General features: G+C 41.1%; 1 pseudogene across 1 annotated transcript; it reads left to right on the forward strand.

The window, feature by feature from the left end:
• The first annotated feature begins 10214 nt into the window (after positions 1-10214).
• LOC102244594 lies at positions 10215-11448 on the forward strand (annotated as a pseudogene). The gene has a single exon (XR_001361378.1). The product of XR_001361378.1 is annotated as a keratin, type I cytoskeletal 18 pseudogene (transcript).
• Positions 11449-13248: the final 1800 nt, after the last annotated feature.

The raw sequence follows: 13248 nt of genomic DNA on the forward strand, positions 1-13248 counted from the left end.
GCTGTAAATGTGTTACTTTCTATTTTGAAGCTTTGAACATACTTGTAATACACATTGTCATAGGCAAAGGAAAAAAATAAATTTGCCTACAGGACATCCTCACATACAGCTTTTAGAAATCCTGTCTTCTTTCCATTTATGAATGCATTCAAACGTTTATTCATTCCATCGATTAATCAATATCTGATTTGTTGCTGTGAGCAGGCAGTCAGCTAAGCTCTGGGGACAGACAGATCAGTGCTGGGCCTGCTCTTGGTAATTTAAAGCCCAGTGAACATGGCTTACAGAAAAATATTATAAAAGCTGTAGCCTTCCTATTGTAGGTCAGAGGTATTACTTAAAACTTTCTATTTTCATTGTCTGAGGTGATTTGTGTCTATTGTATCCACTAAGTTGATCCATATTCTTTACTCCACTGTTGCCTTACACATACCATTTTTGGAAGAAAACAAGAGCTAAGTTTTATCTTTCTACTATGTCTACTTGGAAACCACACCACTGTATTGTTAGGGGTTCCTTAAGAAGGAACTGGCTGGTCCGGCTGGCATGGCTCAGTGGTTGAGGGTCAACCAGGAGAACATGGTTCAATGCCCAGTCAGGTCACATGCCAGGGTTGTGGGCTCCATCCCCAGTAGGGAGTGTGCAAGAGGCAGCCAACCAATGATTCTCTCTTATCATTGATGTTTCTATTTCTCTCTCTCTCTCCCTTCCTCTCTGAAATCAATAAAGATATGTTTTTAAAAAATGTGTTACTAAAGAAAAAAAGAAAGAAACTGCCTGGAAAAATGGAGTGTGTTAGTATTAACCCCTTTGGCTTAGTTACTTTTCTTTTTAAAAAATGTGTGTGTGAAAGTGTGTGGGTGAGTGACAACATGACACACCTATAGAATGTGCATCAGACATCATTGTAAAACCTAATGACTAATTCCTAATTTGTGCTTTTCCCAGACAATTTCATGATCCAGAACACTTCCAATCCATGGAACCTTTCTTCATTTACATGCTATTGAGATCATATATTTTTCTCTCCTCTCTTTTATTTTTTAAAAAAAGGCTTCATTGAGAGGTCATTTACATACCATAAAAATCGCCCTTTTAAAGTGTACAATTCAATGGATTTTAGTGTGCTCTCAGAGTTATGCAACCACAGCCACAATCTAATTGTAGAACGTTTATTTAAGTGACTCTAAAAAGAAATCCTGTATTCATTAGCAGTCACTCGCCATTACCCCTTTCCCCAGGCCTTGGCAAGCAGTCTCTACTTTCTGTCTCTGTATATTAGAAAGCAGGTAGTTTTCAACTAGATGTAATCACATATGACCATATTTGCCACTTAAATTACATCATCCTCTTTTCTTCCTCTATCTCTGTGCTTTCATCTGAAATCCTCTCATTCTGTTGGAAGACCCCCCATTAGCATTTCCTTGTAACGGTCTTCTGGTGATAAGCTCTTTTCATTTTTGTTTGTAAGTCTTCAGCTTTACTGAGATGAAGCTCCCTGGAAACTGGGTTGGAGTCAGAAGCACTGGCTGACTTCCAGTTCCTCTGTATTTCTAGGATGTCTTCTGTGGGGTCCCCTCACCATGCACAGGGTGGGTTACCAGGGTACCCTGGATTGCAAGTGTTTTAACATTCTTCTTCCCTGGACCGAGTCAACGCTCAGCTCAGCCTCTCACTCATTCTGAGGGCACAAAGGCCTCCAAATGCTGTGCTAAGCCTTTATCTTTTCCTGCCCTGGTACTTTTCTACTGTTAATCAACATGAAGCAAATGTTGTTTAATCTGGATTTCTATGCATGGGGGGAGGGAGAGAGAGAGAGAGAGAGAGAGAGAGAGAGAGAGAGAGAGAGAGAGAGAGAGAGAGAGTTAGAGTTGATTGGAATCACCTAGTGCCCCATTATAGGGTGTGAAAGTCCTTCTCTTTTTTTCATACCATGACATTCCTATTTTCCCCAGGGTTAGTTAACATTACAAGGATATTAGTTCGCTATCTTCTACCTTAGAGTTACAAGTAGAGCTTAGGAGCCTAAGCTCCAGACCTGCACCTTTAAAGGAAAGAAACAAACCCCAGATTTCCTTGAAAATCCTGGGAAAAGAAATCTTTAGAAAAATATCTTTTAATCACCTTTCTATATTTTTCTTAATTTCCACCATAGACTCTGCTTCACAAGAAAACATAAAAGTTTTTAATGCAGAGTGAGGAAAGGGATTAACATTAGTGATAAAATAGCCGAATAACTTTGCTTGTAATTTCTTTCACAACCATGGGGAAATATGAGCATTTTCCTATGAAGTGATTGTTAAAAACTTATGTCATGTAATGTTAAAGGTTAAAGTTTTGGGAAGAAAAATTATTACAATGTGAGGGATTAGGATAATCGCTTTCTTTGAGAAGCGATTTGATTCTGCAGTCAAAATAGACACAACAGAGCAGCTGGTGACTCGTGGGCGATGGAGGCGTTCTCTGGAGCCAGGAATGGGGAAGGTTTATAATCTTGGTGCCATAACTGCAGGGAGGCAACAGTAAGCAAAATGGACTATGGTCGTCCAGAGTAAATCCAGGGTAGGCTGATAGCCACAATTCTCATTATAAATGAATAATCAATCAAGAATTGGGAAGTAGATATCTAATAGTTGTTTGATAACATCTTTTCTATTTTTCAATAATGGAGAGAAATAGGAGTAGCAAAAAATTATTGAGAGCAAAGAAAGAAAGATCATCATCATCACCTTTATCATAGCTATTTTTACTGAGCACACTTACGTGTGTCAGGCACTCTTCAAAGCTCTTGACTTCGCTCATTTAATATCTACAGTTGCTTTCTGAGGTAGTTTCACAGTTGAGGGAACTGGAACCCAGTCTAGTGGTGACTTGGCAGAGAAAGGCCCCGTCCTCTGTGAACATCTGGACTATAAACCATTTGAAGCAAAATAGAGGCATCAGTTCAGGAACTAATGAGTAGCTGGAGTGTCAAAATTCTGCTACTTCTAAGGAACACAGATGAAATAGAATCTTCCTTTATTCATCAACAAGTAATTTTCAATTTTGGAGAAGATCAAAAACTCAGGATTAGATTTAGTGATGATGAGTTACAGCTAAAACTGTATTAGTCATCAGGGCACTTATTTGTGCCTACATTATTGACTGTCTTATTGACTGTCTTTATAAATGGCTCCTTTAGCATCTTAAATGGATTTTTAAAAATATTTTCTAGGCATATAAATATTCATTTAAATACTCTAATATGGCAATGATCCTGAGATGGTGATTTTCATGTATATTATCATATATTTTCAGAATAGAATACTTATGGAAAACTATGATAACACCTCTTTATAACTGTTCTATGAATTTTAGGCCAAGTATGAAGGAAAAAAAATTGAACATGTCTATAAATATAAATAGGTCAGCAATGATGTATTATAGTACACTCTTTCCTAGAAGGTAGGTATAATGCTCATTCTCTTTAAAAAGGTTGTCAGGTAGATAAAATTCTGTCCTAATCCCTCACACTGTATAAGAGGGAAAGAATGAAATCACTGAATGCGTGGGAAATGAAAGAGACAGAGTAGGTGAAACAGACTGTGAAGCAAGAGTCTGGTTCTACTTTGTCTTCTGTACAACTGGAAAGGCCACAGTATTCAGCACTTATCCAAGATGTGCAAAGAAGACTTACAATTATTTATAAACAACACTACCACCACCACAACAGAAAACCCTGGCTGTCTCATTCAGAGAAACAGGGCCAAAAATAAAATCCAAAAGACAGCTTTCATTTTGTTGCTAAGTCACAGTAGGGCCTGAAAAGTTTCACATGTATCCCTCACATATGGAAAAACAGGCCAAGAAATAAGACTTAGCAGCACAGTAAGAAAAGATGAGCAATAGTTATTTCTTAAGGGTAATTATTTATTTCCAGATATAATCTTTACTTGGCAAAGAAAAACTGGCATGGTATGCCACATCCAGCATGGCTAGGGTTCAGGATCTGAAGAAGGGGCCATGCACAAATGAAAATACTAGACAAGAAATAAGAATTTAGAAGGCATGGGGGGCTTCTTCTTCTCTAGAGGAGAAGCTCGCCGACTTCAGGTCAGTCTGCTTTTTTTTTATTATTAATATATTTTATTGATTTTTTACAGAGAGGAAGGGAGAGGGATAGAGAGTTAGAAACATCTATGAGAGAGAAAAACATTGATCAGCTGCCTCCTACACACCCCCTATTGGGGATGTGCCCGCAACCAAGGTACATGCCCTTTACTGGAATTGAACCCAGGACCCTTCAGTCCACAGGCCCATGCTCTATCCACTGAGCCAAACCAGTTAGGGTCAGTCTGCTTTTTATTCACTTGAGTACACATTTGCCCTTTAGGAATGCATACAGGCATATCAAAGGTAAAGTTTGGTAAAGAGTAAAAGGATTATTAGGTTAAGGAATTGTCTTCAACCATTGAGCCCACAGCAATGCAATATTATGCTGATTTTCATCCCTGCTGAATATCAAAGTCCATTGGCCTTCCAATGGGTCTTTTTGCATTAATATGCTAATTAATGTTGATTTTTGCCTCCAGCAATGGTAGGTTCTCCAACTTTTTATAACATAGGATGCCAGTGATGTCATTGGCTTATGGCAAGTATTTCATTAGGTCTCTTGTGCCCTAAGCCCCCTAATTTTGGCTGTCTTCAGACCATTGTTTGCAACAAGTACTCAAACTAGCTTGGAAGAATTATATGAACAGGACTACTCTCAGAAGCAGGTCTTATTTCATGGATGTGCAACCTGCACAGTCACACAAGGCCCTGCTCTTAGAAGGACTCCACTCCTAGTTTAATTCTCCACAATCACTGTCTTGAACACAATTCTTTAACAAGAGACCTCTTCATTTTACAGTTTTCATTTTACATTGGGCCCTCCAAATTGTGTAGCTGGGCCTGCTAAAGAGAGGGGGGAAGTGGACCTCAGGACCATCTGCAAGGTTGATGAATTCCTTAACAAAATAATTTTTATAATCTCACTAAACAAAAATAAATGTGACACATTAAATTAAATACATTAAAACAAAATGTTTCTGCCCTAACCGGTTTGGCTCAGTGGATAGAGCGTCGGCCTGCAGACTGAAAGGTCCCAGGTTCGATTCTGGTCAAGGGCATGTACCTTGGTTGCGGGCACATCCCCAGCAGGAGTTGTGCAGGAGGCAGCTGATCGATGTTTCTCTCTCATCAATGTTTCTACTATCCCTCTCCCTTCCTCTCTGTAAAATATCAATAAACTATATTAAAAAACAAACAAACAAAATGTTTCTGTATGGCATAGAACATCAAAACTTAATATTGGTGACTGTAATAAATATTTTAAATAGACTGATCAAACTTTTCAGCTTTTCTCATTATTTGTTCTCTCTTTTCTAAAACAGTCATTAGTTTTGAGCTTCATCATCTACAGACTGACAACCACACAGGAGTTCCTGAAGATCACTTTTCAGCAGTTCCTATGCAGTGGCTCCAGGTTTTCATGGTTCTCTCTCTCTCTCTCTCTCTCTCTCTCTCTCTCTCTCTCTCTCTCTCTCTCTCCCTCCTCTTTCCTCTCCTCCTTGCTTCCTTCCTTTTCTTTCTTATTTTGTTTTACTTTTGTAGTCTTCCCCAAAGATTTTCAATGGGAAAAATGAAGAGAATTTAACATTATAATTTTGGGGGTATCTATTATTTCTTCCATTCTTCTTGGAGGGGGTAGCTATCCAGTTTTTTGTTGTTGTTGTTTTATTTTGTCTTGTTTTTTTTTTTTTTGTGTGTGTGTGTGTGTGTGTATGTGTGTTTTATTTTAAAAGTAGGAAATCATACGAGCACAATTTCCACAAAAGAGTCCTCACTTTTGACACCAAATGCAAATTTGGGGGATTCCCGAAACCACCCTCAGTTTAGATAATCTGCTAGAAGGAGTCACAGACTCACTGAAAGCTGTTATTATAGGATGGTTACAGGGGAAGGATACAGATGAGAAACAGCCAAGGAAAGGAGCACACGGGGCAGAGTCCAGAAGACGTACCAAACACAGAGCTCATGAAGTCAGCACGTATCACCTTCCTGGCATTTATGAGTGACAATATGCACAGAATATTGCCAACCAGGGAAGGGCACACGAGCCTTTGGTGTCCAGAGGTTTTACTGGGGCTCATCACATACTTCCTTTATGTTTGACCTTTAGTCATTAGCCCCTCCCACAGGTCAGGCTAATAACTGCAGTCTCTAGTTCTCCTGGAGGTCAGAACTGAGATGTCAACATAAACCACACTGTTAGACTGTCCAGTGGCCAGAGCCCCTAGCAAACAAAGACACTTCTGTCAGGCAGTACATTCCAGAGGCTTAGATATTATCTCCTGGTAGCCAAGGGCAATGACCAGACCTCTCTTAAGATAAGGTTACTTGTTCACTACACAAGTATAATGACTCCCCCTCCCTTACCCTTCTTGCCCCTTACTTATCACTCAAATTCAAAATTATCTTATATAATAAAAGCCCAGAGACCAAAATGGTGGAATGACCAGAACAACCAGAGACCAGAATGACCACGGCCCCTTGCCCCAACTAGCCCTGCCCCTCAGGGAGTGGTTAGGGGTGATAAGGCAGGCAGGCGAGTGGTTAGGGGCGATCAGGCAGGCAGGCGAGCAGTTAGTAGCCAGCAGTTCCGGATTGCAAGAGGGATGTCTGGCTGCCGGTTTAGGCCATATCCCGCAGAGTTCCCTGCGGATCAGGCCTAAATGGGCAGTCAGACATCCCACGAAAGATCCCAGATTGTGAGAGGGTGCTGGCCGGGCTGAGGGACGCCCCCCCCCCCTCCGTGCATGAATTTCATGCACTGGGCCTTTAGTAATACCAATAATGGCCAATCTTATTTCATCTGATAGTGTGCTAGAGTCCACTCATAACCAGTTCACAAAAACTGATTGTTAAATATTTAGGAATTTTGTAAGCTTGTGTTAAACACAGCCATTATTAAAAATGAGTTATATAAACTTATAATTATATAAATTAGATTAAACAAAGATAATAAATGCTCAAAACTCATCATTTTCTAATTATGTATTATATTTTACCATTAATATGCTCTTAATCTAATTTACAGCTACTATGTCTGTATGATGAAATATTGTAGAATGATGCTACTGTGCATCTCTTCCCCTCTGTGTTAAGTGACATTAGAGTGGCAGTGTTGTAGGTGGCAGGAACGCACCAGGCGTTAGATTGGTGGGGTCAGACCGGACCTGAGCTCAGTAACCTAGGTACTTGAGTTCTGGCTAGAAAGAATTCAGAGCCAAGACCCAAACTATAAGAGAACATTTATTTGGTGAATCACAGAGGAAGAAAAAGTAATTCCTAGACGAAATGGGCTTAGGAAATACGTTATAGAAGTAAAGGAAGGGCCCTTGGAGCTTGGGAGTGAGGGAGCTAATGGTAATGAGCCTGGAGGGTGGGGGTAGGGAAAGGCACTGAGAGAGATTTTAGGGGAGGTCCCAGGGGAAGGTCTTAATAGAATATTCAGCAGCTTTCCAGGTGTATCCTTTTACTCTTGTCTGTCTAACTGCCTACCACAGTAGCATGAAATTGACCATGGTAAGAATATTTACACAGTGAAAATCAGGAAATGCTATTAATCAGGGCTTTTGTTGCTACTCTTTAATCAGCATCTTTCTGCTGATCTGATCCTGAAGCTGTTAAGAGTAGACTGTGACAACCCTGGGGTAAATTTCTGTTAAGTTATTTAAAAATATAAATCATAGTACTTCTAGAGCTGATGATTCTGATGGAAAAATTTTCTTAAAAAAATTAACTTTATACAAATCAGTTTAGTGTAAGTCTGCATTTAATTTTAATTTATACAATGGAATTTTAGTGTTTCCTCTGACATTTTCTATAAGTTGTGGAGGCTGTACTAACACCAGAAGTGGCATTTTGATTTGTATATAACTAAAATGTAAAACAAAGACGTATATAATTAAAATTTCATTTCTATGAAAATACTGTTTTTTTTCTGTTGTATACAATAATCTTAAATTTTAATTTCTGTTTCTAAGACTGTAGACATTTGCTTTGCAATGCAGCTGCAGTTTTCCAAACCAGAGACTTTAAACTCTTTGAAGAAACCTACTAAGTATTTGATTTGCTTTATTGCAATGCACATGTGTATACTTTTATCTTATAGTAATTTGCTGACCAAGTCTATTGCCTGTGAGCCAGAAATTATAAGATCACAGTGAGTTTTTGCTAGCCTTTTATTTAATTCTGTGCAGATGCCACAGAGATGGGCTCTGAGGATGGAAGGGGAAGCCAGTTTACCTCCATGAGGGGCCCCTCTTCTTTCCTGTGGCTGCTGCAACCAGACTGGGTCCACGGCTGGGCACAGCCATCCCTCAGACCACATGGCACCCCAGACTGTCCCTCACTTCTGCAATAGGTGCTGGGTCAGCTTCTTCTTTTTTTCAAAATATATTTTTATTTATTTTTAAAATATTTTTATTGATTTCAGAGAGTAAGGGAGAGGGAGAGATAGATAGAAATAGAGAGAGAGAAAGAGAAACATCAATGATGAGATAGAATCATTGATCAGCTGTGTCCTGCACACCCCCCACTGGGGATCAAACCGTGATCTCCTGGTTCATAGGAGATGCTCAGCCACTGAGCCATGACAGCCAGGTTGGGCCAGATTCTTAAAGTACAGGTTGACTGACCTACAATAGATCCCATGAGTGGTGGGGATAAGGTATTTTAATTTTCTTGTTTTTCTAGTTTTCTGTATTTTATTTAACAATTGGTAATAGTTAAATAACTAAACAACAAAAAATATTGTTAATATAAATTATGTTATCAGCTCTTTTCCTGACTTTCTGCCTTTGTAACATTGCATTTGTTCCTTTATATAGGGTGTATCTGAACAGGTATATAAGACTAAAAAGGCATAGTGTAGTAATTTGAAATTGCTTTTTTTAAAATAGCTATTTGCCCTTGATTTATTTTTAGTTGTGTCCTCATTTCTTTCAGGAATCTGGTCCATTTTAATCTGTTCAAGTAACTTAATCTGTATGAGCCTCAGAGAGGCACTTTGGTGATAATTTGTGTTAAATTGCTCTGAGTGGACAAAAAGGTGTCTTAGAAGGGAGTATTGCTCTAATTATAAACCCTTTAAAAATAATCAGAGACTAAATAACAAGAATTCAATCTAATTTCCTGTTGGGCCCCTTCATTAGTCAAGATGAGTGCTTTACACCTTATGAGAGAAGCAGAAGGGATGATGGGCCGACAGCAATGTAAACACTTTTACAGTATTTTCCTGTAGCACAGAGCAGTATTGAGTCAGAAATGATGGAGCTGCAAAGGACATGTCAAATATCAAAAAGTATTTACTTATTGGTTTGTCCTTAAAGGGACTTTGAAGTACCTCGCTGTTTTTAAGTAAATTAATCCAAACTTCATCATCTGTTCTTATGAGAGAAGCAGAAGGGAAGATGGGCCGACAGCAATGTAAACACTTTTACGGTATTTTCCTGTAGCACAGAGCAGTATTGAGTCCGAAATGATGGAGCTGCAAAGGACATGTCAAATTTCAAGAAGTATTTATTATTGGTTTGTCCTTAAAGGGACTTTGAAGTACCTCACTGTTTTTAAGTAAATTAATCCAAACTTCATCATCTGTACTAACTAGAATTGAGATGCCACTGAACTTAGAGGGAAGCTTAATGAACTCTCTGTGCTCAGAAATCTGGAATCCCTCTTAGAGGTTTCCCTTATGTCTTCCTTCCCCTTTCTATTTCTTTTTGGAGTCCCAGCTGTGATCCTTATTCTCTTCTTCCCATTGTCATAGAGAACTCTGATACCATTTCATCTTAAACAAACAAACAAGCAAGCAAACAAACAAACAACATAGCTCAGATAAGAAGTGGGTGGGCAGAGCGGTGCCTCTTACAAGGGTGAGTTGAGGATGATTTGAGGGAGAAAAGTTCTGCTGTCTATAAAAATAAATGATTAGAGTTACTCTTTGAGAGTAAGACATTGTCTCTAGAAAGGCCTTATTAATTATAGGTAAGGATTGATACATTGGCCTATTGTGACTGCTATCATTTCAGCAAGGACAGCTTCCCTATCCAACTCAGCTGTTAACTTAGAAAGTTAGACTTTGCCGCTTGAACTTGAGTCTCGGCTTCTTGCCTTCCTTTCTGAACAACATGAGCTTCAGTATCTGCTCCAGTTTCTCCTCAAACTACTAGACGTTGGGCTCCTGCAGTCACTCAGCTACTGGGCCAGGCCAGCCAGCAGCGTGGCCAGCATCTATGCAGATACCTGGGGCTTGGGCTCCCAGATCTCTGTGTCCCACTCCACCAATGTGCGGAGTGGTTGGGGATACAGGGGCCTGGCTGTGGAGATGGCTGGGGGTCTGTCGGATATAGGGGACATTCAGAGCTAGAAGGAGACTATACAATGCCTGAATGACTGCCTGGCCTCCTTTCTAGAGAGGGTGAGAAGCCTGGAGGCTGATAATCGGAAACTGGAGATCAAAATTCGGGAACACCTGGACAAGAAGGGACTCCAGGTTAGAGACTGGGGGCATTATTTCAAGACCATCAAAGGCTCAGATCTTTGCAATTTCTGTGGACAATGCCTGCATAGTTCTACAGACTGACAAGGCCTGACTTGCTGCTGATGACTTCAGGGTCAAGTATGAGACAGAATTAGCCATGCACCAATCTGTGGAGAGTGACATCAATGGGCTCCGAAAGGTCACTGATGACATCAATATCACTCGGCTGCAGCTTCAGACAGAGATCAAGGCTCTCAAGGAGGAGCTGATCTTCATGAAGACCCACGAGGAGGAAGTAAATGGTCTACAAAAGCAGATTGCCAACTCTGGGTTGACTGTGGAGTTGGCTGCCCTCAAATCTCAGGACCTCAGCAAGAACATGGTGGTCATCCAGGCCCAATATGATGAGCTGGCTTGGAAGAGCCGAGAGGAGCTAGACAAGTACTGGTCCCAACAGATTGAGGAGAGCACCACAGTGGTTACCTCACAGACTGCTGAGATAGGAGCAGCTGAGATAGGAGCTGTTGAGATAATATGGACCTGAGACATACAGTCCAGTCCTTGGAGATTGACCTGAACTCAATGAGAAATCTGAAGGCCAGCTTGGAAAACAGCCTGTGGGAGGTAGAGACCCGCTATGCCATGCAGATGGAGAAGCTCAACGGGATCCTAATGCACCTGGAGTCAGAGCTGGCCCAGGAGTAGGAGGCCCTGATGAACATCAAGGTCACACTGGAGGCTGAGAGTGCCACCTACCGCTGCCTGCAAGAAGGAGGTGTGAACTTTAATCATAATGACGCCCTGGAAAGCAGCACTGCATGCAACCCATCCAAAAGACCACCACCTGCAAGATTGTGGACACCAAAGTCCTGAGGTGGTAAAGGCAGCAGAAGTGTGGCACCCCTTGGGCAGGAGGCCAAAAAGAAGTTCAGAGATCATTGAGCATTAAAAAAGAAGTTAGACTTTTATGGTATTAACCTTACACACACACCCACACACACACACACACACACACACAATTTGAGCAGCTTTGGTCATCCAGCCCAATACTTAGCACATTATAGCATAAGGTCTCTCCCTCTCCCCTCCCCTCCCCTCCCCTCTCCTCTCTCTTTTTCTCTCTCAGCATGTATGTGTGTGTGTGTGTGTGTGTGTGTGTGTGAGAGAGAGAGAGAGAGAGAGAGAGAGAGAGGATGAGATAGTTCCCCAGCATCCTCCAAAATTGACCAAGGAGTTGAGTTTTCTTCCATATATATATAGGGGGATATAAGGGGGAGGGGGGTGGGAGAGAGAAAGAGAGAGAAAGAGAGAGAGAGAGAGAGAGAGGAACATTGATGTGAGAAAGAACCATTGATCAGTTGCCTTCCCTAAGTTCCCCCACTGGGGCTCAAACCCGCCACCCAGGTATGTGCTTTGATGGGCAATGAACTGGCAACCTTTTGGTGCTCAGCATTACACTCAACCAACTGAGCCACTCCTGTGGGGCTACCTACCCTCCATATATTTTTATTAAATTAATGGCAGGCAAAGAGGAAAGGCTGTGGTGTGTTCAGGTGTGTGTAGAGTCTAGATATTAAAGCTACCAAGGGTCAAAACGTTTTGATGCAATGATGAAAACATTACTCAGTCACTAATTTTCAAGTCACCAAAAAACAAAGTGTAATGGATGAAATGCATCCTGCCTTGGAATATTTGTCTTAATTCATTGAGTTTTCAACTATTCAGATAGACCTTTAAGTTAAAAAAAAAGTTGGTGTAGTAAAGAGTCACACAAATGCTGAGTCAGTATAAGAACAATATCTTTTATTTTACTTCTTTTTTTTTTTAGGTCCACGAAACTTTAAAAAAAGTTTGGAAAGATGGGAATAAAATGGCACATTTTGTATTTTAAGTTTTTCTGTCTGAATATATAAAATTCCAGGTAATCTCATTAACCACAGCAATAAAAATTTACAAGGAGCCTCAAAGAGTTAACAGATTTTTCAAACCTGGTGAACTTCTAGTACTCATCACCTAACTTATTTACATATTAAAATTAGTAATTTTTAAGAAGAAAACCGTTCATTAAACAGGAAGATTGGGAGCCTAAGCCAGAGGCCTTAACACAGGGGTTTGTTTTGTTTAAATCTATTGATTTAGCAGGAACAGAACAAACACGCCCCACAGCCCAGAATATAATAATCAGACCCAAGTGATAAGCCTAGATGGGAGGAAACGGTAACTTGCTCAGTACCTCCCGTATTACCTCAAGAGTTTCAGTTAAAAAAAAAACACCAACAACAAACTAGGAGGAAAAATGTTTCAAAAGCCAATTCAGCGTCCAGACCCACACCAAAAATCGAACCTGGGACTTTTATAAGTGCGAGCAGACTGATGCAGGGTAAAGGAAAACAGCCGGTGGCGCCTCTGGACAGCCCGGGCAGGGCGGGCAGGGCGGGCAGGCAGCCCACGGCCAGGGAGACGCTTTCTCCTGTTTTTCGGAAAGGGGCTGGGGACACTCATTTCCCCGGGGTCCCCTCCATCCACGGCTGCAGCGCCGGGTGGGGGACAGAAGAGGATGCGGACAGGGCGACGGGACGCGAGCGCGGTGCGGGCGGGAGAGCTTGTCCCGCGTCCCGGCTCCGGCGCTGCTGTTGTCCGGGGTGCTGAAACCCGGGGACTTCCCGGGAGGCAGAGGCCCC

This window comes from Myotis brandtii, unplaced genomic scaffold (genome assembly GCF_000412655.1).
Source record: "Myotis brandtii unplaced genomic scaffold, ASM41265v1 scaffold1660, whole genome shotgun sequence".
In the NCBI taxonomy this organism is placed as follows: Eukaryota; Metazoa; Chordata; class Mammalia; order Chiroptera; family Vespertilionidae; genus Myotis; species Myotis brandtii.